This window comes from Bubalus kerabau, chromosome X (genome assembly GCF_029407905.1).
Source record: "Bubalus kerabau isolate K-KA32 ecotype Philippines breed swamp buffalo chromosome X, PCC_UOA_SB_1v2, whole genome shotgun sequence".
NCBI lineage: Eukaryota > Metazoa > Chordata > Mammalia > Artiodactyla > Bovidae > Bubalus > Bubalus kerabau.
The window spans coordinates 109,036,382-109,062,936 of NC_073647.1; the positions used below are offsets into that span (position 1 = coordinate 109,036,382).

Genomic DNA, 26,555 nt, shown 5'->3' on the forward strand with positions numbered 1-26,555 from the left:
ATTAGTTGTCTTAGGAGGCCTTACAAATAGCTGAGAACAGAAGAGAAATGATAAGCAAAGGAGAAAGGGAAATATACACCCAACTGAATGCAGAGTACCAGAGAATAGCAAAGAGATAAGAAAGCTTTCTTGAGGGACCAACACAAAGAAACAGAGGAAAAAAATAGAATGGGAAAGACTAGAGACTCTTTAAGAAAACTGGAGATATCAAGGGGATATTTCATGTAAATATAGGGACAATAAAGGACAAAAACAGCAAAGACCTAACAGAAGCAGAAGCGATTAAGAAGAGGTGGCAAGAATATACAGAAAATCTGTACAGAAAACTTTCAATGACCCAGATAACCATGACAGTGTGGTCATTTACCTAAGGCCAGACATCCTAGCATGTGAAGTAAAGTGGGCCTTAGGAAGAATTGCTATGAACAAAGCTAGTGGTGGTGGTGGAATTCGAGGTGAGCTATTTCAAATCCTAAAGGATGAAGGATGATGCTGTTAAAGTTCTGCACTCAATATGCCAACAAATTTGCAAAACTCAGCAATGGCTACAGGACAGAAAAAGGTCAGTTTTTGTTTAATTCAAAAGAAAGGCAATGGCAAAGAATGTTCAAACTACCATGCAATTGCACTCATTTCACATGCTAGCAAGATTATGCTCAAAATCCTTCAAGTCAGGCTTCAGCAGTATGTGAACCAAGAATTTCCAAATGTATAATATGGATCTAGAAAAGGCAGAGGAACCAGAGATCAAATTGCCAACATCCACTGGATCATAGAAAAAAATGTATTCCATAAAAACGTCTACTTCTGCTTCATTAACTATGCTAAAGTCTGACTATGTGGATCACAACAAACTGTGGGTTATTCTTGAAGAGATGTGAATACTAGACCACCTTACCTGCCTCCTGAGAAACCCGTGTGCAGGACAAGAAGCGACAGTTAGAACTGGACATGGAAAAGCAGACTGGTTCCAAATTGGGAAAAGAGTATGTCAAGGCTTTATATTGGCTCCCTGCTTATTTAACTTGCATGTTGAGTACATCATATGAAATGCTGGGCTGGATGACTCACAAGCTAGAATCAAGATTTCCAGGAGAAATAGAAACAACCTCAGACATGCAGATGATACCATTTTAATGGCAGAATGTGAAGAGGAACTAAAGAGACTCTTGATGAAGGTGAATGAGGAGAGTGAAAAAACTGGCTAAAATTCAGCATTCAAAAAACTAAGAATATGGCATCTGGTCCCATCACTTCATGGCAAATAGATGAGGAAAAGGGAATACAGTGTCAGATTTCATTTTCTTGGGCTCCCAAAATCTCTGTGGATCATGACTGTAGCCATGAAATTAATACATGTTTGCTCCTCTAACATAAGCTATGACAAACCTAGACAGCATATTAAAAAGCAGAGACATCACTTTGCTGATAAAGGTGCGTACAGTCAAAACTACAGTTTTTCCAGTAGTCATGTATGGATATAAGAGTTGGACCATAAAGAAGTCTGAGCCCAGAAGAATTAATGCTTTCAAATTGTGGTGCTAGAGAAGACTTTGAGATTACCTTGGACAGCAGGGAGATCAAACCAGTCAATCCTGAAGAAAATCAACCCTGAATATTCATTGGAAGGACTGATGCAGAATCTGAAGATCCAATACTTTGGCTACCTGATGCGAAGAGCTTACTCACTGGAAAAGACTCTGATGCTGCGAAAGATTGAGGACAAGAGAGGAGGGGGCAACAGAAGATGAGATGGTTGGATGGCACCACTGACTCAGTGGACATGAGGTTGAACAAATTCTGGGAGATAGTGAAGGACAGGGAAGCCTGGCGTGCTGCAGTTCATGGGATTGCAAAGAGTCAGACTTATAGACTGAACAAAGCAGATAAGCAAAAGCTAAGAAAATTCAATACTGGAGCTGGCTAAGATGGCAGAGGAATAGGACAGGGAGACCACCTTCTCCCCCACAAATTCATTGAACAATCTTTTGAACACTCAGCAACTTCCACAGAACAAATTCTGAACGCTGGCACAGGACATCAGCCACCCAGAAATGCAGCCCATTGTCTTCGAAAAAAGGTAGGACAAAATATAAAAGATAAAAGGAAAGACAAAAGAGTTAGGGAAGGAGACCCATCCTGGGGAGGAAGTCGTGAAGGAGGAGAAGTTTACAAACACCAGGAAACCCTCAGACCAGCGGGTCTGTGGGGAGTTTTGGACTCTCAGAGGGCAATATAACCGGGAGGAAAAAATAAATAAATAAAACCGACAGATTACGTGCCTAACTGCAACTCCCAGCAGAGAAGTAGCCTAGATGCTCGCATCTGCCACCAGCAAGTGGGGGCTGAACAGGGAGGAGCAGGCTGCATTGCTTAAGGTAAGGACCGGGCCTGAATGCCCTGAGGACAATCTGAGGGAGCTAACATGAGATAGCAACCCAAACTGTGTGATAGCCAGAGAGGGAAAAAAAAGAAAGAAAGAAAGAGAGAGAGAGAAATTTCCCACAAAAAGCTCTAACCTAAGGCACTGCCAGGCCCGCTCACAGAACAAAGGACTGAGCGACTACTAGAGGAGAGCTAGCTGGCTGCTGACTGACCCATCCTCCACTGGAGGCAAAGAGGCAGGCAGGAGACAGCCAGAGCCAGCAAGGGGCAATCTCAGCCCCAAAGATGGCATCCTCTACCAAACTGCAAGCAGGCTCCCAGTTGCTTATCAAGTCTTCCTGGGATCCTGGATGGTTGACATCTTCCAGGAGGGTCACAGGCAGAGATCAGCTCCCCAGAGGAGACACATGGCACAACTGAGATGGTGCTCCCACTTAGCACCCAGGAAAATGAACGGCTGGGACTGGGGAGGTGATAAGATGCACTGCCCCACCTGGGGAGAGTGTGCTTTCCGAGCACCTGGTTGTCTGAGACGCTCGGGCCTGGGAAGGGCAAAAACGCAGGTTCAACCGAGTCTGTGTCTTTGTGGAGTACCCAAGAACCTGAACCTGAGTGGCTTAGACCTGGGAAGTGCACGAAACCCAGGGCCTGCCTCGGAGAGTTCTCCTTCAGAGCAACCTGGAGCTTGAGTAGTGTAGACTGGGAAAGCACACATGCTGTGAGTGGGGGCAAACCCAGTGTGGCCGAGACACTGCACACACTCCCCACACAGACCAGTGATATGTTTGCAGTGTTCCTCCCTCCCCACAGCACGACTGAACAAGTGAGCCTAAATAAGTGAACACTTCCGTCCCCTTGTGCCAAAGTGGAAGTTAGACACTGAAGAGACTTGCAAACATAAGAAACCAAAATAAACAGAGGGAACTGCTTTGGAAGTAACAGGTGCAACAGATTAAAACCCTGTAGTTAGCACTGACTACATTGGAAGGGGTCTATAGACCTCAAGAAGAAGCATAATCTGGAACAAGGAACTATCTGAAACTGAGCTTACCCCACACTACCCACAACAGCTCCAGAGAAATTCCTAGATATATTTTACTGTTATCATTTAAATTAAAAAAAAATTCAGTCCTTTGTTATTTCTTTAATTTTCATTTTTGTAACCTACTATTACCTTGCAAAAAAGGCCCTATTTTAAAGCAAATTTCATACATACTTTTTATAATTCGTGTGATTTTGTTTTCTTTTTTAATATTGTATTTTTGAGAATCTAACCTCTACTCTAGATTTTTAATCTTTGCTTTTCGGTATTTTTTATTAATTTTGTACCTTTAAGAATCCAACCTTCAGTGCTCTTTTTTACTTAGGAGTGTGATTACTGGCTTGATTACTCTCTCCCCCTTTTGACTGTCCTCTATCTCCTCCCTCCCCCTTCTCTTCTCTACCCAATGCTGTGAACCTCTCTGGTTGTTCCAGACTGTAGAAAGCACCTAGAGGATTTATTACTGGCTAGCTTGTTCTCACCCCTTTTGATTCCCCCTCTTCTCGTCCTGGTCACCTCTATCTCCCTCCTCCCTCTTCTCTTCTCCATGTAACTCTGTGAACCTCTCTGGGTGTCCCTCACTGTGGAGAATTTTTTTCACCAAAAACCTATATGTTTTATCATCAGTGCAGTATGAATGGAGAAGTCTTAAGGCTACTGTAAGAATAAGACTGAGAACCAGAGGCAAGAGGCTTAAGTCCAAAACTTGAGAACACCAGAAGACTCCTGACTCCAGGAAACATTAATCGACAAGAGCTCATCCAAAAGCCTCCATACCTAGAAGGAGACCAAGCTCCACCCAAGCCAACAAGTTCCAGAGCAAGACATACCATGCAAATTATCCAGCAACGCAGGAACATAGCCCTGAGCATTAATATACAGGCTGCCCAAAGTCACACCAAACCCATAGACACCTGAAAACTCACTACTGGACACTTCATTGCACTCCAGAGAGAAGAGATCCTACTCCACCCACCAGAACACCGATGCAAGCTTCCCTAACCAGGAAACCTTGACAAGCACCCATCCAAACCAACCAAAGGGAGGAACCTCAACAATAAAGAGGAACCACAAACCTCCAACATAGAGAAAGGCCACCCCAAACACAGCAATCTAAAAAAGATGTAAAGGCAGAGGAATATTTATCAGGTAGAGGAACATGGTAAATGCCCACCAAACCAAACAAAAGAAGAGGAGATAGGGAGTCTACCTGAAAAAGAATTCAGAATAATGATAGTAAAGATGATCCAAAATCTTGAAAAAAAAAATGAAGTTACAGATATATAGTCTGTAAACAAGGATTGAGAATATGCAAGACATGTTTAACAAGGACCTAGAAGAAATAAAAAAGAGTCAATGAATAATGCAATAAATGAGATAAAAAACACTCTGGAGGGAACAAATAGTAGAATAACTGAGGCAGAAGATAGGATAAGTGAGGTAGAAGATAGAATGATAGAAATAAATGAAGCAGAGAGGAAAAAAGAAAAAAAGAATTAAAAGAAATGAGGACAACCTCAGAGATCTCTGGGACAAAGTCAAATGCCCCAACATTCGAATCATAGGAGTCCCAGAAGAAGAAGACAAAACGAAAGGCCATGAAAAATACTTGAGGAGATAATAGTTGAAAACTTCCCTAATATGGGGAAGAAAATAGCCACCCAAGTCCAAGAAATACAGAGAGTCCCAAACAGGATAAACCCAAGGCAAAACACCCCAAGACACATATTAATCAAATTAACAAAGATCAAACACAAAGAACAAATATTAAAAGCAGCAAGGGAAAAACAGCAAATCACACACAAGGTGATTCCCATAAGGATAACAGCTTATCTTTCAATAGAAACTCTTCAGGCCAGAAGGGAATGGCAGGACATACTTAAAGTGATGAAAGAGAAAAACCTATAACCCAGATTACTGTACCCAGCAAGGATCTCATTCAAATATGAAGGAGACATCAAAAGCTTTACAGACAAGCAAAAGCTGAGAGAATTCAGCAACACCAAACCAGGTCTTCAACAAATGATAAAGGATCTTCTCTAGACAGGAAACACAGAAAAGGTATAAATTCAAACCAAAAACAACAAAGTAAATAGCAACGGGATCATACTTATCAATAATTACCTTAAATTTAAGTGGGTGCAATGCACCAATCAAAAGACAAAGACTGGCTGAATGGATACAAAAGCAAGACTCCTATGTATGATGTCTACAAGAGACCCACCTCAAAACAAGGGACATATACAGAGTGAAAGTGAAGGGCAGGAAAAAGATATTCCACACAAATAGAGACCAAATGAAAGCTAGAGTAGCAATACTCATATCAGGTAAAATACACTTTATTATTATTTTTTAAATTTTTATTGACATATAGTTGATTCACAATGTTATGTTCATTTCTGCTGTATAGCAAAGTGACTCAGTGTTTTTTATATATATATATATATATTTCATATTCTTTTTTTGGGGGGGAGGGGGGTTCAGGATTGGGAACACATGTACAGCTGTGGTGGATTCATGTTGATGTATGGCAAAACCAATACAATAGTGTAAAGTAATTAGCCTCTAATTAAAATAAATAAATTTAAATTAAAATAGACTCTAAAACAAAGGCTGTGAAAAGAGACAAAGAAGGACACTACATAATGATCAAAGGATCAATCCAAGAAGAAGATAACACAATTATAAATATATATGCACTCAACATAGGAGCACCACAATATGTGAGGCAAATGCTAACAAGTATGAAAGGGGAAATTAACAATGACACAATAATAGTGGGAGACTTTAATACCCCACTCACACCTATGGATAGATCAACTAAACAGAAAATTAACAAGGAAACACAAACTTTAAATGATACAATGGGCCAGTTAGGCCTAATTGATATCTATAGGACATTTCACCCCAAAACAATGAATTTCACCTTTTTCTCAAGTGCACACAGAACCTTGTCCAGGACAGATCATATCCTGGGCCATAAATCAAGCCTTGGTAAATTAAAAAAAACTGAAATCATCCCAAGCATCTTTTCTGATCATAATGCAGTAACATTAGATGTCAACTGCAGGGAAAAAAAAAAAAAACCTGTTAAAAATACAAACATATGGAGGCTAAACAACACAGTTCTGAACAACCAACAAACCACAGAAGAAATATAAAAAGAAATCAAAGTATGCATAGAAAAGAATGAAAATGAAAACACAACAACCCCAAACCTATGGGACTCAGTAAAATCAGTGCCGAGGGGAAGGTTCATAGCAATACAAGCTTACCTCAAGAAACAAGAGAAAAGTCAAATAAATAACCTAACTTTACACCTAAAGCAACTAGAAAAGGAAGAAATGAAACTTAGGAGAAGTAGAAGGAAAGAAATCATAAAAATTAGGGCAGAAATAAATGCAAAAGAAACAAAAGAGACCATAGCAAAAGTCAACAAAGCTAAAAGCTGATTCCTTGAGAAGATAAATAAAATTGACAACCATTAGCCAGACTCATCAAGAAACAAAGGGAGAAGAATCAAATCAATAAAATTAGAAACAAAAATGGAGAAATCAGAACAGACTACACAGAAATACAAAGGATCATAAAAGACTACGATCAGCAACTGTATACCAATAAAATGGACAACTTGGAAGAAATGGACAACGTCTTAGAAAAGTACAACTTTCCAAAACTGAGCGAGGAAGAAATAGAAAATCTTAACAGACCCATCACAAGCACAGAAATCGAATTTGTAATCAGAAATCTTCCTCAAACAAAAACCCAGGACTAGATGGCTTCACAGTTGAATTTTACCAAAAATTTAGAGAAGAGCTAACACCTATACTACTCAACCTTTTCCAGAATATTGCAGAGGAAAGAAATTGTCAAACTCATTCTATGAGGCCACCATCACCGTAATACCAAAACCAGAAAAAGATGCCACAAAAAAGGAAACTACAGGCTAATATCACTGATGAAAATAGATGCAAAAATCCTTAACAAAATTCTAGCAAACAAAATCCAATAACACATTAAAACGATCATACACCACGACCAAGTGGTCTTTATCCCAGGGATGCAAGGATTCTTCAATATCTACAAATCAATCAATGTGATATACCACATTAACAAATTGAAAGATAAAAATCATATGATTATCTCAATAGAGGCAGAGAAAGCCTTTTTGACAAAATTCAACATCAATTTATGATTAAAAAAACTTTCCAGAAAGCAGGAATAGAAGGAACATCTCAGCATAATAAAAGGCATATATGATAAACCCATAGCAAACATTATCCTCAATGGTGAAAAATTGAAAGCATTTCCCCTAAAGTCAGGAACAAGACAAGTGTGCCCACTCTCACCACTACTATTCAACATAGTTTTGGAAGTTTTAGCCACAGCAATCAGAGAAGAAAAAGGAATAAAAGGAATCCAGATTGGAAAATAAGAAGTAAAACTCTCACTGTTTGTAGATGACGTGATCCTCTACATAGAAAACCCTAAAGACTCCACCAGAAAATGACTAGAGCTAATCAATGAATATAGTAAAGTTGCAGGATATAAAATTAGCATACATAAATCCCTTGAATTCCTATAGATGAACAATGAGAAAACAGAAAGAGAAATTAAGGAAACAATTCCATTCATCATTGCAACGAGAAGAATAAAATACATAGGAATAAATCTACCAAAAGAAAAAAAAAAAGACCTATATAGAGAAAACTATAATACAGTGGTGAAAGAGATCAAAGAGGACATAAATAAATGGAGAAATATACCATGTTCATGGATTGGAAGAATCAATATAGTGAAAATGAGTATACTACCCAAAGCAATCTATAGATTCAATGCAATCCCTATCAAGCTACCAACGGCATTTTTCAGAGAACTAGAACAAATAATTTCACAATTTGTATGGAAATACAAAAACCTCGAATAGCCAAAGCAATTTTGAGAAAGAAGAATGAAACTGGAGGAATCAACCTACCTGACTTCAGGCTCTACTACAAAGCTACAGTCATCAAGACAGTATGGTACTGGCACAAAGACAGAAATATAGATCAAGGGAACAAAATGCAAAGCCCATAGATAAATCCTTGAACCTATGGACACCTTATTTTTGACAAAGGAGGCAATAATACACAATGTAGAAAAGACAATCTCTTTAACAAGTGGTGCTGGGAAAGTGGTCAACCAAATGTAAATGAATGAAACTAGAACTCTTTCTAACACCATACACAAAAATAAACTCAAAATGGATTAAAGATCTAAATGTAAGACCAGAAACTATATAAATCCAAGGGGAAAACTTAGGGAAAACACTAACTGACATAAATCACAGCAGGATCCTCTATGACCCACCTCCCAGAGTAATGGAAATAATAGCAAAAATAAACAAATGGGACCTGATTGAACTTAAAAGTTTTTACACAATGAAGGAAACTATAAGCAAGGTGAAAAGAAAGCCTTCAGAATGGAAGAAAATAATTGCAAACGAAGCAACTGACAAAGAATTAATCTCAAAAATATAGCAGCAGCTCATTCAGCTCAATTCCAGAAAAATAAACGACCCAATCAAAAAATGGGCCAAAGAAATAAACAGACATTTCTCCAAAGAAGACATACAGATGGCTAACAAGCACATGAAAAGATGTTCACATCACTCATTATCAGGAAAATGCAAATCAAAACCACAATGAGGTACCATCTCAAGCTGCTCAGAATGGCTGCTATCCAAAAGTCTACAAACAATAAATACTGAAGAAGGTGTGGAGAAAAAGGATCCCTCTTACACTGTTGGTCGGAATGCAAACTAGTACAGCTACTATGGAGAACATTGTGGAGATTCCTTAAAAAACTGGAAATAGAACTGCCATATGACCCAGCAATCCCACTGCTGGCATACACACTGAGGAAACCAGAATTGAAAGAGACACGTGCACCCCAGTGTTCATCCCAGCACTGTTTACAATAGCCAGAACTTGGAAGCAACCTAGATGTCAATCAGCAGACGAATGGATAAGAAAGCTGTGGTACATATACACAATGGAATATTACTCAGTCATTAAAAAGAATGCATTTGAATCAGTTCTAGTGAGATGGATGCAATTGGAGCCTATTATACAGAGTGAAGTAAGTCACAAGGAAAAACACCAATACAGTATACTAACACATATATATGGAATTTAGAAAGATGGTACAGATGACCCTATATGAAAGACAGCAAAAGAGACACAGATGTAAAGAACAGTCTTTTGGACTCTGTGGGAGAAGGCAAGGGTGGGATGGTTTGAGAGGGTAGCATTGAAACGTGTATATTATCATATGTGTAGTGGATCACCGGTCCAGGTTCAATGCATGAGACAGGGTGCTCATGGCTGGTGTACTGGAATGATCCTGGGGGATGGGATGGGGAGGGAGGTGGGTGGGGGTTTTTGGATGGGGAACACATGTGCACCCATGGCTGATTCATGTCAGTGTATGGCAATAATCACTACAATATTGTAAAGTGATTAGCCCCCAATAAAAATGAATTAATTAATTAAAAAAATAGAAAATTCAAAACCATGAACCCAGATTTAGAACAAATGCTAAAGGAACTTCTCTAGGTGGAAAAACCCACAACTAGAAACAAGAAATTTACAAATGGAAAAGCTCAACAGTAAAGGCAAACATATAATAAGGGCAGGAAACAATCTGCACAAAAATATGATATCAAAACCAATAATTGTGCAACGAGGAGAGTATAGATGCAAGATATTTGAAATGCATCTGAAATTAAGAGACTAGCAACTTAAAACAATCTTGTGTATAGTATGTATAGAGAGATTGCTCTATCAAAACCTCATGGTAGGTGTCCAGTTTTCCAAGCACCACTGATTGAAGAGACTATCTTTGCCTCATTGTATATTCTTGCCTCCTTTGCCAAAGATAAGTTGCTCATAGGTGCATGGGTTTATCTCTGAACTTTCTATCTTGTTCCATTGGTCTGTATTTCTGTTTTTCTGACAGAACCATACTCTACTGATGATTGTAGCTTTGTAGTATAGTCGAAAGCCAAGAAGGTTGATTTCTCCAGCTCCATTTTTCTTTTTGAGAATTGCTTTAGCTATTCTGGGTCTTTTGTGTTTCCATACGAATTGTGAAATTTTTTATTCTAGTTCTGTGAAAAACGCCATTGGTTATTTGCTAGGGATTACATTGAATCTGTAGATTGCATTTGGTAGTATAGTCATTCTCACAATATTGATTCTTCCGACTCAGGAACATGGAATATCTCTCCATTTGTTTATGTCACCTTTGATTTCTTTTACCAGTGCCTTATAGTTTTCTGTATATAGCTCTTTGTCTACTTAGGTAGGTCTATTCCTAGGTGTTTTAAATAGAATGAAATTAGAATACTTCCTAACACCATACACAAAGATAAATTCAAAATGGTTTAAAGAGCTAAATGTAAGATCAGAAACCATAAAACTCTTAGAGGAAAACATAGGCAGAACACATGTAGTATAAATCACAGCAAGATCCTCTATGATCCACCTCCTAGAGTAATGGAAATAAAAACAAAAATAAAAAAATGGGACTTAGTTAAACTTAAAAGCTTTTGCACAGCAAAGGAAACTATAAACAAGGTGGAAAAGCAATCTTCAGAATGTGAAAAAATGATAACAAATGAAACAACTGACAAAGTAACTAATTTCCAAAATACATAAGCAGTTCATGCAACTCAATACCAGAAAAACAAACAACCCAATCAAAAAGTGGGCAGAAGACCTAACCAGATATTTCTCTAAAGAAGATATACAGATGGCTAGCAAACACATAAAAAGATGCTCAACATCGCTCATTATTAGAGAAATGCAAATCAAAACTACAATGAGATATGACCTCACATCAGTCAGAATGGCCATATCATAAAACAAACAAACAAACTACAAACAATAAATGCTAGAGAGGTTGTGGAGAAAAGGGAACCTTCTTCAACTGTTGGTGGAAATGTAAATTGATACTGCCATAAGGAAGACAGTATGGAGATTGCTTAAAACTCTAGAAATAAAACTACCATATGACAAAACAGTCCCACTATTGGGCATATACCCTGAGAAAATCATAATTGAAAAAAAACACACATGTACCCCAGTGTTCATCGCAGCAGTATTCATGATATCTAGGACATGGAAGCAACCTATATGTTCATTGATAGATGAATGGATAAAGAAGCTGTGGTACATATATATACAAAGTAATATTACTCAGCCATAAAAATCAATGCATTTCAGTCAGTTCAGTCATTCAGTCGTGTCTGATTTTTTGCGACCCCATGGACTGCGGCATGCCAGGCTTCCCTGTCCATCACCAATTCCCAGAGCTTGCTCATATTCATGTCCATCGAGTAGGTGATGCCATCCAACCATCTCATCCTCTGTCATCCCCTTTTCCTCCTGCCTTCAGTGTTTCCCAGCATCAGGGTCTTTTCCACTGAGACAATTATATGTGTCAGGTGGCCAAAATATTGGAGCTTCAGCTTCAGCATAAGTCCTTCCAATGAATATTCAGGACTGATTTCCTTTAGGGTTGAGTGGTTTGATCTCCTTGCTGTCCAAGGGACTCTCAAGAGTCTTCTCCAGCACCAGAATTCAAAAGCATCAATTCTTTAGCACTCAGTTTTCTTTATAGTCCAACTCTCACATTAGTACATGATTACTGGAAAAACCATAGCTTGGACTATATGGACCTTTGTTGGCAGTGTAATGAGTCTTCTGTTTACTATGTTGTCCAGTTTGGTCATAGCTTTTTCCATGGAGCAAGCATCTTTCAATTCCATGGCTGCAGTCACCATCTGCAGTATTTTGGAGCCCAGGAAAATAAAGTCTCACTGTTTCCATTGTTTCCCCATCTATTTGCCATGAAGTGATGGGACTGGATCAAATGAATTGAGCCAGTATTAATGAGGCTGATGAACCTAGAGCCTATTATATATAGTGAAGTAAGTCAGAAAGAGAAAAACAAATATTACATATTAATGCATATATATATATATATATATATATATATATATAATCTAGAATGGAGATGTAGACATAGAAAATAGACTTATGGACATGCTGTTGGCAGGGAATGAGAGGGTGGGACAAATGGAGAAAGTATCATGGAAACATATATACTACCATATGTAAAATAGATAGCCAGTGGAAGTTTGCTGTATGATGCAAGGAATTGAAACCAGGGCTCTGTGACAACCTAGAGGGATGGGATGAGGTGGGTGTTGGGAGGGAGGTTCAAGAAAGAGGGGATATATGTATGCTACTGCTAAGTCACTTCAGTCGTGTCCGACTCTGTGCAACCCCATAGATGGCAGCCCACCAGGCTTCCCCGTCCCTGGGATTCTCCAGGCAAGAACACTGGAGTGGGTTGCCATTTCCTTCTCCACTGCATGAAAGTGAAAAGTGCAAGTGAAGTCGCTCAGTCGTGTCCGACCCTCAGCGACCCCAATGGACTGCAGCCTTCCAGGCTCCTCCATCCATGGGATTTTCCAGGCAAGAGTACTGCAGTGGGGTGCCATTGCCTTCTCTGGATATATGTATACCTATGGCTAATTGATGTGGATGTATGGCTAATTGATGTGGATGTATGGTGGAAACCAGCACGATATTTTAAAGCAATTATCCTTCAATTAAAAATAAATAAATTTGAAAAAAGAAAAAAAAAACATTATGGTAACCACAAAGCAGTAATCTACAATATATATACACACAAAAAGAAAAAGGAATACAAACGCATCACAGAAGACAGTCATCAAATCAAAATAGAAGACAAAAAAGAAGAAAGGAAGAAAAAATCTAAAAAAAAAGTCCAAAACAATTATGAAAATGGTGATAAGAATATACATATCTAGTACTATTTACAATAGCCAGGACATTAGAAGCAACCTAGATATCCATAGACCCGTGAATGGATAGATAAAGAATTTGTGGCACATGTATAAATAGGATATTACCTAGCCATAAAAAAGAACAAAATTGAGTCAATTGTAGTGATATGGATGAACCTAGAGCCTGTCATACAGAGTGAAATAAGTTAGAAAAACAAATATCATGTATTAATGAACATATGTGGAATGTAGAAAAATGGTACTGATAAGCCTATTTGCAGGGCAGATATAGAGATGCAGATGTAGAGAATGGACTTGGGACACAGCAGGGGATGGAGAAGGTAGGACGTATTGAGAGTAGCATTGACATATATACATTACCATATATAAAAGAGATAGCTAGTAGGAAGCTGCTCTGTAACACAGTGGGCTCAGCTTGGTGCTCTGTGATGACATAGAGGGATGGGATGGGTGGTAGAGGGAGGTTCAGGAGGGAAGGGATATATGTATACTTATAGTTGATTCATGTTGTACAGCGGAAACTAACAACATTGTAAAGCAATTGTCCTCCAGTAAAAAATAAATTAAAAAGATAAAAAAGACTATTTCAGCAATTACCTTAAATGTAAATGGACTAAATGCTCCAATCAAAAGACACAGATTGGCTGAATGGATACAAAAAAAGAGACCACTATATATGCTATCTACAAGAGGCCCACTTCAAATTTCAGAACACCTACAAACTGCAAGTGAGAGCATGGGAAAAAAATATTCAATGCAAATGGAAAGCAAAAGAAAACTGGAGTAACAAATATCGGACAAAACAGACTTTAAAATAAAGATGGTTACAAGAGACAAAGAAAGATGATACATAATAATCAAGGGATCAATCCAAGAAGAAGATATAACAATTTTAAATATATGTGCACCCAACATAGGAGCACCTCAATATAGAAGGCAAGTGCTAACAGCTATAAAAGGAGAAAACAAAAGTAACACAATAATAGTAGGGAACTTTTAACACCCCTTTCATCAATGGACAGATCACCCAGATGGAGAATCAGTAAGGAAACAGAGGTCTTAAATGACATATTAGACTAGATTGACTTTTTTGATATTTATCGAGCATTCCATCCAAAAGCAGCAGAATACACATTCTTTTCAAGTGTACATGGACATTCTCCAGGATTGACCACATACTGGACCATAAAGCAAAACTTTGTAAATTTGAGAAAATTGAAATCATATCAAACAACTTTTCCAAACACAGCTATGGGAAATGAGAAATCAACTAAAGAAAACACATTATATATATATAAAAAAACCTCAAACGCATGGAGGTTCAACAATATGGTACTAAACAACCAATGGATAGCTGAAGAAATCAAAGAGGATGGGGCTCCCCTGGTGGTTGGTGGGAAAGAATCCACCTGCTGGGCTTCCCTGGTGTCTCAGAGACAAAGACTCCACATGCAATGCAAGAATCTTCCAGCCAGTGCAGGAGACATAGGTTTGATCCCTGGTCCGGGAAGATCACACATGCTGCAGAGCAATTGGGCCTCTGCAGGAAAACTATTGAGCCTGTGCTCTGGAGCCTGAGGGCCACATCTATGAGACCATGAGCCGCAACTACTGAAGCCTGTGCACCCTGGAGCCCATGCTCTGCAACAGATACCACTGCAATGAGAAGTCCACTCACCAAAACTAGAGAGAGGTCCCTGCTCACCACAACTACAGAAAAGCCCACTCAGCAATGAAGACATAGCACAGACAAAAAAAAGTAAATAAATAAAATTATTAAAAATATATATTAAAGAGGAAATCAATGAATACCTAGAGACAAATCAAAAGGAAAACAAGATGATTCAAAACCTATGGGATGCAGCAAAAAAAGTTCTAAGAGGGAAACTTGCAGCAATAAAATCTTACCTCAGGAAACATGAAAGATCTCAAGTAATCAACCAAACTTTACACTTAAAGCAGCTAGATAAAGAAGAACAAACAAAACCGATAATTAGTAGAAGGAAGGAAATCATAGATTGGAGCAGAAATAAGTGACATAAGGACAAAAAAATAGAAAAGACCAATGAAACCAAAAGTTAGTTCTTTGAAAAGATAAAATGATAAGTCTTTAGCCAGACTCATTAAGAAAAAGGGAGAGCTCAAATCAATAAATTAGAAATGGAAAAGGAAAGGTTACAAGTGACATCACAGAAATACAAAGGATCATGATACTACTATAAGCAACTATATGCCAATAAATTTGACATCATATTAATAGAAGAAATGAGCAAATTCATAGAAAGGTACAATCTACCAAGACTGAACCAGGAAGAAATAGAAAATAAAAACAGACCAATCACAAGTACTGAAATTGAAACTGTGACTAAAAACTCCCAATGAACAAAAGTCCAGGACCAGATGTTTCACAGGAACATCTATCAAACATTTAGAGAAGAGTTAACCCCTATCCTTCTGAAACTATTCCAAAATATTGCAGAGGAAGGAACATTCCCATACTCATTCTGTGAGGCCATCATCACCCTGATGATAAAACCAGATAAAAATACCACACAAAAAATATCACTGCTGAACACTGATGCAAAAATTCTCAACAAAATAATAGCAAGCCAAATCCAACAATACATTAAAAAGATCATACACCATGATCAAGTGGGGTTATCCCAGGCATGCAAGGATTTTTTAAAATCTGCAAATCAATCAATGTGCCATATCAACAAATTGAAGAATAAAAATCATATGATCATCTCAATAGATGCAGAAAAATATTTTGACAAAATTCAACAGCCATTTATGATTTTAAAAAAGCTCTCCAGAATGTGGGCATAGTGGGAGAGAGGGAACCTACTTCAACATTGTAAAGGCCACATATGACAAATTTTCAGTTAACATCATACCCAAAGGTGAACAGCTGAAAGCATTTCCTTTATGATCAGGAATAAGACAAGAAGCCTACTCTTGCCACTTTTTTCAACATAGTTTGGGAAGTCCTATCCATGGCCATAAGAGAAGAAAAAAAATAAATAAATGAAAGGAAGCCAAAATGGAAAAAGAAGTAAAATTGTCACCTTTTGAAGATTACATAATACTATACATAGAAAATCCTAAAGATGCTACACTAAAACTACTAGAACTCATCAATGAATTTGGTAAAGTTTCAAGATATAAAATAAATATACAGAAATCTGTTGAATTTCATTTTTTTTTCTTTTGAACTGTTTATCTTGTGTCAGGGTATAGCCAATTAACAATGTTGTGATAGTTTCAGGTGAAGAACGAAGGGACTCCGCCATACATATACATGTATCCATTCTCCTCTCAATCCCCCTCCCATCCAGCCTGCCACATAACATTGAGCAAAGCCTCATGTGCCATACCATAGGTCCTTGTTGGTTATCCATTTTAAATATAGCAGTATGTACATGATCATCTCCAACTCCTTAACTATCCCTTTCCCCTGAAAACCATAAGTCTTATAAGTCTATGAGTCTCTTTCTGTTCTGTAAGTAAGTTCATTTGTATAATTCTTTTTAGATTCCACATATAAGGGATGCCATATGATATTTCTCCTTCTCTGTCTGACTTACTTCACTCATTATGACACTTTCTAGGTCCATCCACATTGCTGCAAATGACATTATTTTATTCTTTGTAATGGATGAGTAATATTCCATTGTCTATATGTACCACATCTTCCTTATCCATTCCTCTGTCAATGGACATTTAGGTTTCTTCCATGTCTTGGCTATTGTAAACAGTGCTGCAGTGAACATTGGGGTGCATGCATACTTTCAGATCATGTTTTTCTCCAGATACATGCCCAGGAGTAGGATTGTAGGGTCATAAGACAACTACATTTTTAGATTTTTAAGGAACCTCCATACTGTTCTTCATAGTGGCTGTACCAATTTACATTCCCACCAATAATGTAGGAGAGTTCCATTCTCTGCACACCCTCCCCATCATTTATTGTTTGTAGACTTTTTGATGATAGCCATTCTGGCTGGTATGAGGTGATATCTCATTGTAGTTTTGATTTGCATTTGTCTAATACTTAGTGGTGTTGAACACATTTTCATGTGTCTATTGGCCATCTCTATGTCTTCTTTGGAGAAATGTCTATTTAGCTCTTCTGTCCATTTTTTGAGTGGGTTGTTTGTTTTGATGCTTGTTATGTGTCACAAGCTGTTTGTAAATTTTGAACACTACTCCCTTATCAGTGACATCATTTGCAAATATTTTCTTCCTATCTGTGGGTTGTCTTTTCATTTTGTTATTGTTCCCTTTGCTGTGGAAAAGCTTCTGAGTTTAAATATCCCCATTTATTTGTTTTTATTTCCATTATTCTGGGAGATGGATTGGAAAAGATGTTGTTGTGATTTATGTCAGAGAGTGTTCTGCCAATGTTTTCCTCTAGGAGTTTTGAAGTGTCTGGGCTCACATTTAGGTATTTAATCCATTTTGAGCTTATTTTTGTGTATGGGGTTTAAAAATGATCTAATTTCATTTTTGTACATGTGGCTGTCCAGTTTTCCAAACATCATTTGTTGAAGAGACCATCTTTCCAACATCATCTTGCATCCTTTGTCATAGATTAGTTGACCATAGGAGCGTGGGCTTATTTATGGGTTTTCTATCCTGTTCCATTGATCAATATTTCTATTTTTGTGCCAGTACCATATTGTTTTGATGACTGTAGCTTTGTAGTAGTCTGAACTCAGGGAGCCTAATTCCTCCAGCTACATTTTTTTTTCTGTTTCATTTCTATACACTAACAATGAAAGTTTAGAAAGCGAAGTGCAGAAAACAATCCCATTTATCATCTCATAAAAAAAAAGAATACATAGGAATAGCCTATCTAAGGTGAAAAAGTCCTGTACTCCAAAAACTATAAGAGGCTGATGAAAGAAATCAAAGATGACACAAACTGATGGAGAGATATACCATATACTTGGATTAGAAGAATTCAGTTCAGTTCAGTCACTCAGTCATGTCTGACTCTTTGTGACCCCATGGACTGCAGCACACCAGGCCTCCCTGTCCATCACCAACTTCCAGAGTTTTGGAAGAATTAACATTGGCAAAATCACTGTACTACCCCAAACAAGGCAATCCCTATCAAATTACCAATGTTCACAGAACTACAACAAAAAAATATTCAAATTTGTATGGAGACAGAAAAGACCCCAGCCAAAACAACCTTAAGAAAGAAAAATGGAGCTGGAAGAGTCAAGATCCCTGTCTTCAGACTATATGATAGAGCTACTGTTATCAAGACAGTATGGTACTGGCACAGACATAGAAATACAGATCAATTAAACAGGATAGAAATCCCAGAAATAAACCTGTGCACCTATGGTCAATTAATCTATGGCAAAGGAGGAAAAATTATACAATGGTGAAAAGACAATCTCTTGAATAAAGAGTGCTGGGAAAACTAGACAGCTGCAGATAAGAAATGAAAATAGGATATTCTTTAACACCAAACCCCAAAATAAACTCAAAATCGATTAGAGACCTAAATGTAAGCCTAGAAACTATAAAATTCTTAAACAAAGATATAGACACAATACTCTTTGACGTAAATTGGAACAATATATATTTTTGACCAATCTCATAGAGTAAAATAAAAACAAAAAAATAAATAAATGAGACCTAATTATACTCAAAAGCATTTGCAAAACAAAGTAACCCACAAACAAAACAGAAAGACCACCTATAGAGTGGGAGAAAATATTTGCAAATGATGTATCCAACAAGAAATTAATTCCCCAAATTTACAAACATGAGGCTCAATATATTAAAAAAACAAAACAAAACAACCCAATCAAAAAAATTACAGAAGACCTAAATAGACATTTTTCCAAAGAAGATATACAGATGGCCAAGAGTCACATGAAAAGGTGCTCAACATTGCTAATTATTAGAGAAATATAAGTCTAAACTACAATGAGATATCACATTACACCAGTCAGAATGGCCATCATCAAAAAGTCTACAAATAATAAAAGCTGGAGAGGGTGGGGAAAAAAGAGGAACCCTCCTACACTGTTGGTGGAAATGTAAATTGGTAAAACCACTATGGAGAATAGTATAGAGGTTTCTTAAAAAAGTAAAAATAGAGCTACCATATGATGCAGCAATCCCATTCTTGGACATATATCTGGAGGAAAAAAACATGTTTTGAAAGGATGCATGCATTCTGATATTCATTTCAGCAATGTTCATTACAACAGCCAAGACATGGAAGCAGGCCTAAATTGTCCATTGACAGATGAATAGATGAAATAGATGTGGTACATATATATGATGGAATGTTACTCAGAAATTAAAAAGAATGAAACAATGCCATTTGCATCAACATAGATTGACCTGGAGACTACCATATTAAGTGAAGTAAGTCAGAGAAAGACAAACAGCATAAGATATTCTGTATATGCAGAATCTTAAAAAATTATACAAATGAACATTTTTGTAATACAGACAGACTCAGAGACTTAGAGAACTTATTATTACCTGGGGAAAGTGAGAGGGTAACAGGCAGGAAGGCCAGGGGTCTCCAAATGGAGGAAATAGCCTGCAAGTGTCAGACATTTTTATCTCTCTTAAGCGGCAGGAGGAAACAAACTAGCAATATTTTTTTCCTTCTCTATACAAATTTAAAGAGAGGTTTCTCTTAAAATACTGTGTTGCCATAATGACACCTGGTTTCACCTGAAGTTAGTTATTCTTGAGCCTAGAGATAACCAATGCCTTTTTCTTATGGAAATGTTTGTCTTAAGCTATGCTAATGTACTACGCCTTTACCCCAAACTCGGTCTCCAAGTCGGTTCCGCCTCTGGGCCCAAAACCTACTTGACAAACCAGTATGTTATACTCAGATATTGTTCCCCTAATCTATGTAAATGAAACTATTTGTATGGTGGTCTGCCCTTCTTTAAGATTCAAGTTAATTATTTTATGGCCCAAGATAAACCATTTGGTGCCAAGATTATCCCAAAATGCATCTTATGGGCGAGGGGCCTGGTGCTATTCTGAATTATAAGACATTCCTTTCTTTCATTAACAGACTGCTAGTGACTATATAACATCCAGCTGAAGACTAGCAAGGGGGTACTCTTTCTGCCCCCTTCTGATGCCTATGTCAGAAGCTTCCTCTATCTCCTTTATACTTTAATAAAACTTTATTACACAAAAGCTCTGAGTGATCAAGCCTCGTCTCTGGCCCCGGATTGAATTCTTCTCCTCCGGGGGCCAAGAATCCCGGTGTATTTGCGTGAATCAACAACAACCTTTCAAAAGGAGGGAGGAGGATAGATTGGGAGATGGGATTGACATGAACACAGTGTTATATATAAAATAGATAATCTACAAGAACCTACTGTACAGCACAGGGAACTCTGCTCAATACTGTGTGATAACCTAAATGGGAAAATAATTAAAAAAAAAGATACATGTATATGTATAGCTGAATCATTTTTCTGTACATCTGAAAGTAACACAACATTGTTAATCAAATACACTCCAATATAAAATAAAAATTGACAAAATAAAATTAAATTAATATGGAAAGTAAAAGGAACTAGATTGACAAATAATTACAAGACAAGAAAAATTTTGAAAGAAACTTTCTACTTGATTTTAAGATTTACTATAAAGCTATAGTACCCAAGACAGTGTAGTGTGGGCAAAGGATAAACATATAGATCAATGGAATGGACTAGAGACCCCAGAAATAAATCCATTCAAATGCAGTGAATGCAGTGAAAGCCATGCAGAAGCTTTTTAGTTTGATGAAGTACCACTTATTTATTTTGGCTTCTGTTGCTAGTGTTTTTTGTGTGATATCCAAGAAATCCTTGCCTAGACTAATGTCATGAAGCTTTACCCTTAAGTTTTCTTCTAGGAGTTGTACTGTTTCAGGTCTTTTATTTAAATAGCTAATCAATGTTGACTTGATTTTTGTGTATGTTGTAAGATATGGGTCCAATTTTACTCTTTTGCATGTGGATATCCACCTTTCTTACTACCATTTGTTTAAGAGGCTATCCTTGAAATCAATATCATCAAGAAATTATCTGCACTTCCATGTTCACTGAAGTATTATTCACAGTAGCCAAGATATAGAAACAACATAAATATCCATCAACTGATAAATGAATTAAGAAAATATGGTACACACATGTAATTGAATACTGCTGCTGCTGCTGCTAAGTCGCTTCAGTCGTGTCCGACTCTGTGTGACCCCATAGATGGCAGCCCACCAGGCTCTCCTGTCCCTGGGATTCTCCAGGCAAGAATACTGGAGTGGGTTGCCATTTCCTTAAAAATAAGGACATCCTGTCATATGTGACAGTGTGGATTTACCTGGAATACATTTTGCTGAGTGGAATAAATCAGTTACAGAAGTACAAATACTGCATGATTATACTTATATGAAGTATCTAAACTAGTCAAAGTCATAGAAGCAGAGGGTAGAATGGTTGTTCAATGGGTATAGAGTTTGAGTTATGAAAGATGAATAAGTTCTAGAGATTTATTGTAATTGTGCCTACAATTAACAATAATTATTATTCACTTAAAACATTGTTAACAAGGTAGATCTCTTAAGTGTTCTTGTCACAATATAAAAAAAACAACTGCCAGTTGTTGAATTTTGGTATCAAATAAAAAAAAAATGCAATTATCTAAAAATAAACGGTATTAGGGTATTGTTGTTTTCCCAAGCTGTCGTAGAGGAGGACAAATTTTCTTCATGTATTTCAACCAAGATAACGCACTACAACAGATTGAATGCAGAACATGTATTACATCTACTATTAAGTGACACATAAAATAGGTTTTTAAATACATGAAATAATTTTTCTTCATCATTTTTTGGGGAAATAGTTATTTTTGGGAAAAATATGCAATTTATGTTAACATGTAATTGGTTTATTAGTTTCATGTTTAAATGGGTTCATAAAAGCATATTTTAAAGGAAAAAGTATGTACTATACGATCATTAATTTTAAAAAAGCAAGAGTGTCTATTAATATCCAGTTAATTATGTTTCAGTGCACAGAAAAATACTACATGCAAAAGAGAATTACATAATGATAAAAGATCAATCCCTTAGGAATATATAATAATCCAAATTATATGCATACCAGAAAACAGAGTCTCAAAATGAATGAAGCAAAACTAAAAGGAGAAAAGAGACAAATGCACAAAGACTCTTGAGGACTCCAACATACACTCTCAGGAATTAATAGAATCATTAGACAGAAAATCAGCAACAATATAGAAGAATTAAGCAACATAATGAATCAGCAGTATCTAATTGACATATAAAAGTGCTACATTTGAAAACACCAGAATAAATATTTTGTTCTAGTGACCATGGCACATTTTCATGCTCTGGGCCATTAAACAACATTCAGTAAATAAAAACTGATTGACATTAACATAGTGTATTCTCTTATCCTAAAGGTATCAAAGTAAAATCAATGAAAGAATGAAGACAGGTAAGTCTCTAAACACTTGAAAATTAAAGAACATACTTTCAAATAATCCATGACTGATAAAAGAAGTCTCAAAAGAAATTTTGAAAATACACATAAAACTGATTTAAAGTAAAACAAGACAAAACAAAAACAAAAACAAAAAACCCACTTCAAAATATGAGGGTTGCAGCTAAAGCAATGGTGACAGAGGGATTTATAGCACTAAAATGCTATAAATTGAAAATGCTATACATTGAAAAAAAGGCTCAAATCAATAATCTAAGTGCCACTTAAAACAAAAACAGGAAAAAAGAGCAAAATAAACAAAAGCAAGCAAAAGGAAAGAAATTCTAGATAAGAGCAGAAATCAATGACATTGAAACCAGAATAACAATAGAGAAAATGAATAAAACAAAAAGTTGATTACTAAATAAATAAATAAATGAACCATTCAGTGAAAAATCAATGAACAACCTTTGGCAAGACTGACACATATAAAAAGAGAGGAGATAAAAATGGCCAATATCAGCAGTAATATATAGTAGATATCACTACATATGCTGCAGTCATTTAAAAGTTAATAAGGGGCTTCAGGTTCAAGATGGCAGAGTAGTAGCACATGTGCACATCTCTCCTGTGAGAGCACCTAGCTGTTGAACAACCATTTGCAGGAGGACACTGGAACCCACAAAAAAGTACCACAAACCCAAAGACAAAAAAGCTGCAGTGAGATGGTAGGAGGGGCATAATAATGATAAAATCAAATCCCATTCCTGCTAGGTGGGTGGCCCACAAACTGGAGAAAACAATATGAAAGGAGTTATCCCACTGTTGTGAAAGTTCTGAATCCCACATCAGGCTTCTCACTTGGGGATCTGACAAAGTGACTGAGAGTCCCCAGGGAATCTGGCCTTGAAGACCAGCAAGGTTTGATTATAGGACTTCCACAGGACTGGGGGAAACAGAGTCTCCAGTCTTGGAAAACATAACAAAATCTTGTGTGCTCCAAGGCATATGAGAAAGGAGTAGTGACCCTACAGGAGATTGAACAAAAATTACCTGCTAGTGTTGGAGGGTCTCCTGCGGAGGTGTTGGTCAGCAGGGGCACACCACAGAGATGAGGGCACTGGCAGCAGTAGGCTGGGAAGGTCCCCCTTGGTATAAACCCTCTTGGAGGTTGCCTTTAACCCTACCATACAGCCCACAGATCCCAGGGCTGGGTAACCATAGGCCAAAGAACTAACAGGGAGGGAATGTAACTCCACCCATTAGCACATAATTGGATTACAGTTTTACTAAGAAAGGCTGTGCCCACCATTTCAGTTCAGTTCAGTCCCTTAGTCCTGTTAGACTCTGTGACTCCATGGACTGCAGCACGCTAGGCCTCCCTGTCCATCACCAACTCCAGGAGCTTACTCAAACTCATCCCCATTGAGTCGGTGATGCCATCCAGCCACCTCATCCTCTGTCATCCCCTTTTCCTCCCGGCTTCAATCTTTCCCAGAATTAGGGTGTTTTCCAATGAGTCAGTTCTTCTCATCAGGTGGCCAAAGTATTGGAGTTTCATCTTCAACATCAGTCCTTCCAATGAATATTCAGGACTGATTTCCTTTAGAATGGACTGGTTGGAACTCCATGCAGTCCAAGGGACTCCCAAGAGTCTTCTCCAACACCACAGTTCAAAAGCATCAATTCTTCAGCGCTCAGCTTTCTTTATAGTCCAACTCTCACACCCATACATGACTACTGGAAAAACCATAGCTTTGACTAGATGGACCTTTGTTGGCAAAGCAATGTCTCTGCTTCTTAATATTCTGTCTAGGTTGTTCATAACTTTTCTTCAAAGGAGCAAGCATATTTTAATGTCATGGCTGCAATCACAATCTGCAGTGATTTTGGAGCCCAAGAAAATAAAGTCTGTCACTGTTTCCATTGTTTCCCCATCTATTTACCATGCATCTGGTCCCATCACTTCATGGGAAATAGATGGGGAAACAGTGGAAACAGTGTAAGACTATTTTTGGGGGGCTCCAAAATCACTGCAGATGGTGACTGCAGCCATGAAATTAAAAGACACTTACTCCTTGGAAGGAAAGTTATGACCAACCCAGATAGCATATTGAAAAGCAGAGACATTACTTTGACAACAAAGGTCCATCTAGTCAAGGCTATGGTATTTCCAGTGGTCATGTATGGATGTGAGAGTTGGACTGTGAAGAAAGCTGAGTGCCGAAGAATTGATGCTTTTGAAGTGTGCTGTTGGAGAAGACTCTTGAGAGTCCCTTGGACTGCAAGGAGATCCAACCAGTCCATTCTGAAGGAGATTAGCCCTGGGATTTCTTTGGAAGGAATGATGCTAAAGCTGAAACTCCAGTACTTTGGCCACCTCATGCGAAGAGTTGACTCATTGGAAAAGACTCTGATGCTGGGAGGGATTGGGGGCAGGAGGAGAAGGGGATGACAGAGGATGAGATGGCTGGATGGCATCACCGACTTGATGGATGTGAGTGTGGGTGAACTCCAGGAGTTGGTGATGGACAGGGAGGCCTGGCGTGCTGTGATTCATGGGGTCGCAAAGAGTCGGACACGACTGAGCAACTGAACTGACTGAACTGACTGACTGATGGGACTGTATGCTATGATCTTAGTTCTCTGAATGTTGCGTTTAAAGCCAACTTTTTCACTCTCCTCTTTCACTTTCATCAAAGAGCTCTTCAGTTCTTCGCTTTCTTCCATAAGGGTGGTGTCATCTGCATACCTGAGGTTATTGATATTTCTCCCAGCAATCTTGATTCCAGCTTGTGCTTCATTCAGCCCAGCATTTTGAATGATATTCTCTGCATGTAAGTTAAATAAGCAGGGTAGCAATATATAGCCTTGACGTACTCCTTTCCCAATTTGAACCAGTCAGTTTTTCCATGTCTGGTTCTAACTGTTGCTTCTTGACCTGCATACAGATTTCTCAGGAGGCAGGTCAGGTTGTCTGGTATTCCCATCTCTTAAAGAATGTTCCACAGTTTGTTGTGATCCACACAGTCAAAGGTTTTGGGAGAGTCAATAAAGCAGAAGTAGATGTTTTTCTGGAATTCTCTTGCTTTTTTGATGATCCAGCAGATGTTGGCAATTTGATCTCTGGTTCCTCTGCTTTTTCTAAATACAGCTTGAACATCTGGAAGTTCATGGTTCATGTACTGTTGAAGCCTGGCTTGGAGAATTTTTGAGCATTATTTTGCTAGTGTGTGAGATGAGTGCAATTGTGCAATATTTTGAACATTCTTTGGTGTTGCCTTTTCTAGGGATTGGAATTAAAAGTGACATTTTCCAGTCTTGTGGCCACTGCTGAGTTTTCCAAATTGGCTGGCATACTGAGTGCAGAACTTTATTAGCATCGTCTTTTAGGATCTGAAATAGGTCAATTGGAATTCCATCACTTCCACTAGCTTTGTTCATAGCAATGCTTCTTAAGGGCCACTTGACTTTGCATTCCACGGTGTCTGGCTCTAGGTAAGTGATTGCACCATGATGGTTATCTGGTCATGAAGATCTCTATTGCACAGTTCTTCTGTGTATTTTTGCCACTTCTTCTTAATATCTTCTGCTTCTGTTAGATCCATACCATTTTTTTCTTTATACTTTTATATATTTTCTAAACTTTTAAAGAATGAATGTATTATCATAGAAGTTAAATAAGAAGAAAGCAAAATATTAAATATTATTAATTCTTATAAAGTAATGTTGCCCATCCTCAGCTTTCAATAAATTA

The 26,555-nt window shown here is 37.7% G+C and overlaps 1 protein-coding gene across 5 annotated transcripts in view; it reads right to left on the reverse strand.

Annotated features, from left to right (window-relative positions):
* The window catches only part of PFKFB1 (6-phosphofructo-2-kinase/fructose-2,6-biphosphatase 1), a 108,387-nt gene that overhangs the window by 59,576 nt on the left and 22,256 nt on the right, over positions 1-26,555 (reverse strand). The window lies entirely within an intron of this gene.